Source organism: Cornus florida, unplaced genomic scaffold (genome assembly GCF_030987335.1).
Source record: "Cornus florida cultivar Cherokee Brave unplaced genomic scaffold, ASM3098733v1 CherokeeBrave_3.0.0_Hap2_Chr10, whole genome shotgun sequence".
Lineage (NCBI taxonomy): Eukaryota > Viridiplantae > Streptophyta > Magnoliopsida > Cornales > Cornaceae > Cornus > Cornus florida.
The window spans coordinates 27,010,667-27,014,695 of record NW_026775580.1 but is presented as its reverse complement, the minus strand read 5'-3'; the positions used below and the strand labels follow the sequence as shown (position 1 = coordinate 27,014,695).

At 37.8% G+C, this 4,029-nt stretch overlaps 1 pseudogene; it reads left to right on the top strand.

Moving 5' to 3' along the window:
- Positions 1 to 2,167: 2,167 nt before the first annotated feature.
- On the top strand, positions 2,168 to 2,266 carry LOC132280377 (small nucleolar RNA R71; annotated as a pseudogene).
- Positions 2,267 to 4,029: the final 1,763 nt, after the last annotated feature.

Below are 4,029 nucleotides of genomic sequence, written 5' to 3'. Positions count from 1 at the left end.
CTCTTTTAGCCCGGATCAAAGATCTTGTAATGCATCCCCTCCTTGTTGGGGTGATAGATGCTTTGAACTCCACCGAACAAATGGTTCTTTGAAGAACTTGTTGGATTAAGCTCAAAAGAAACTTTTATTCCCTTGTCAATGCAAGAACAATCTTTGGGCTTCCATGCCCTTTCAAAGCAAGAATTTGAAATAAGACTTTTAGAATACAAGGTTGAAGATGATCCTTTTAAAGTTTTGGTCTTACACAAAAGCTCACTTCCTTGACATTGAAGATCATGACATTTGTCTATAACATTAACCTCTCCTTCATATTTGTCAAATAAATTGGGTGTGGGATTAAAGATATTCAGCTTCACCTTCATGTGGCCAAATGAGATCTTCATTATCTCCGTCCTACAATTGATGTTGGCATTAGCGATTACCAACAAAGGATGGCCTAGGATAACGGGAATTTGGCTCTTAAGATTGGGGACCGGTTCTGTGTCAATGACAACGAAATCAATGGGGAAGAAGAATTTATCAATCTTTATCAATACATCCTCAATTATACCCCTAGGCTTCTTAATGGATCGGTCGGCAAGTTGTAAAACTACCGATGTCGGTTTCAATTTACCTAGGCCCAATTTGACATAAACCGAGTATGGAAGAAGGTTAACACTTGCTCCTAAGTTAAGAAGCACCCGATTAACGATATGATCACCAATAATGCATGAAGTAGTAGGTGAACCGGGGTCCTTAAACTTTGGCAAAATGTTATGTTGCAAAATTGAGCTTACTTGCTCAGTCAAAACCACTTTTCTTGGTGCTTAGCTCTTGTTCTTCCGCTTTTGGGTGCACAAGTCTTTTAAGAATTTGGCATAAGCTGGAATTTGTTTGATTGCATCCAGAAGTGGTAGATTGACTTTTACTTGCCTAAACATTTCCATGATTTCATTGGTTTTTGCCTTTTGCTTGTCTTTTGAAATGGATCCTTTTAAGGCATCCGGAAATAGAACTTTTGGTTCAAACACTTTTTCAGAATTCTTCTTTGAAGTCTCTTCAACACAAGAAGTTTTTAAATCATTTTTTTTCAAATCATTTTTCAACAAAACCTTTTCAAATTTATTTTTTTGCAAATCTTTCTTCAAATCATTTTCAAAATCATTCTTCAAATCACATTTCGAAGTTTTCTCATTCACAAGATCATGTATATGCAATGAAGGAGGAATGGGATATGAAACGGTACGGGTGACAACTTGAGGTTGCACCGGTTCACTCTCTTCATTGGACATTTTAACTTGATTGTCCACAATCTTACCACTCCGCAAGGTAGTCACTGCATTAACATGTTCAATGGTGTGGCCTTCCGATGAGGAATGGGTTTCCACAACACATTGTTGCTTAGGTAGGGCATTAATAGGCATCTTTCCCTTCTCTCTTGCATTAAGAGTGCTTGCTACTTGCCCTACTTGGGTTTCTAGCTTCGCAATAGATTAAGAGTGAGAATGAAGCAATTGAGTGTTAGCCTCTAAAGTGCCCAAAGCATTAAAAACTTTTTCTTCAAAGGCGGGACTTCTAGCATTTCCTTGGGAATAAGATTGGTTGGGAAAATAAGAGTTAGCAAATTGATTCCCTTGTGAATGATAAGGTCTATAACCATGGGATCCTTAGTTTTGAAGTGAAAGTGGAATGTACTTCCCTTGAAAACCGCCTTGAGAAGGGTTTGAGCCCTCTCCTTGGTTTTTCCAGAGAAGTTCGGATGATTTCTCCAACTTGGATTAAAGTGAGTACCATAAGGATTGTTCCCTTGGTTCACAAAAGCTGCATTGACTTGTTCATTAGATTCATTTTGCACTTGTCCGTGAGGACAATGAGAAATAGAATGAAGAACACTAGAACAAGTCATACATATTTCATTTGATTCATGATGAGAATGGTTAGGGAATGAAGAATGGTAGAAATTCACAAGGTAGGAAAAGTGTTGGCTTACATCAAGTCGACCATTCAAATGAAATCATTCTTGGATGAAAATGTTCTATGCAAAGAATTTTCACTCATGCTCTCATAAAGACGCCACACGTCATCCTCATGCCTATCAATGTACGAGCCACCCATGGAAGCATCAACCATGCCTTTATAATTTTCCGATAAGCTCTCAAAGAAATATTGAACTAATTGCCATCTGGGCATATCATGATGTGGACATTTCCTAAGCAATTCATTAAAGCGTTCCCATGCCTCATGAAATGTTTCTCCATCCCCATGTGAAAATTCTCGAATTGAGGTTCTCATGGCATTGGTCTTAGAAACCGGATAGTACTTCTTCAAGAACTCTGGTGGCAATTGAATGCATGTAGGTGCATTATATTTATTAGGCACATAGTGATCTCCTAAAGGAAGTGGAGGATTAGCAATTTGAGGTGCAACATGGGCACCTTGATTTTGATTTCCTTGAATGATGGGAGGTTGTGGAGCATACATTGGCCTTGGCATTCCAAATGGAACTTGGCTTTCTTGTTGTTGTGGTTGGTGAATGAATGGCCTAGGGATGCCTAATGGTGCTTGAATGTTCTCATGATGCACATTTGGATGAAGGATACCTTATTGGTCTATGTGACCGATACCTTATTGGTCTATGTGACCAAGGTCCTCTACATTCTCTTCATTATGGCCTTCCATTGATGTAATGGATCGGGTAGAACTAGAACTTCCTCTTCTCCTAGGATTTCTAACTAGGGATTCAAGATGCAAATCAAGAGGAACAAGAGTTGGTCTTAGTGATCTACGACCATGCATGCACAATGTAAAAACACATAAACACAATGAATGAACAAACACTTCAATTTTACAACAATTTCAATGAAACTTCTTCCACAAACACTTAACCCATACTCCTATACTTTAACAATAATGATGCAAAGAACAATTAAAATTGCCTCCACGCGGGCTCACAATTTATCTAAAAAATTAAAAACAAGCCTCCACGCGGGCCGACGATTTAACTTAGGGATTAAGTAAGAAAAAGCTCACAAAGGTCCTATAGCACTTCAGCTCCAAATTTATAGCTTAGCTTAGCAATTTTTTAAATTTTTAGCATTTTTCCTTGCTTGCTTAGCTCCTTTGCTTGGATACTCCTTTGCTTGGATCCTAGCTCAATGCTCCTTCAATTTATAAACAAACACAATAAGTAATCTTAAGAAAAATAAAAATAAAAATAAAGTAAAGACATGATCAAAAGAGTACTAATCCCTAATGAATTCCACAAATACGACGTTGCCTACTCCCCGGCAACGGTGCCAAAAACTGATGGGTGTGTCACCGCACCACAAGCTTAAGAGTGTGCAATTAAGGCGAGGGCCAAGTTTTACATTTATAAAAGCCACTACTACCTTCACTAAAAATATAGTTAGGGTGACTAAGGATCGTCCCAAGGGATTGGAGTCGTTCTTGGTTGTGGAATCGCTATCAGGGTTAGTAGGTCGAGTGATCAAACAAATGGTTGGTTGGTTGATTAAACTAAAGAGCAAATTAAACTAAATAATTGAATGCAATAAGGAGTAAGAAAGAGAGAGAGATCTTGGGGTTTAGAGGTTACCACTAAGCAATGCTTTTCTACACTCTTAACAAGTGACTAATGAGGGAAATGCGTGTTGCAATATTGATGTGTGTGTGTGTTTGGTTGATTCAATTAGCAAGGGTGACCAATTAAGCATACATTGTCTAATCAACATGTGAAAAGCACAATATATCTAGCAATTAAGTATATATTGTCTAAATAGCATGTGAAAAACACAACATATCTAGCAAGTTATAAATCATTTCATTAAGCTCACAAGTCAAATACACCACAAGGTTAGAGACATATGCTACTTGTATTCAAAAGTAAGGAACATCAAACAACAAGCATAGATTGTCCTCCCATCTAACAACTATGCTACCACTACACTACAATTAAGCTAATGACATGAAATTAAACTAATTAAGCTAAAGGAGAGGCACAATCCATCAAGAAATGAGCATCGACCATCTAGAAAATCACAAGACCATTCT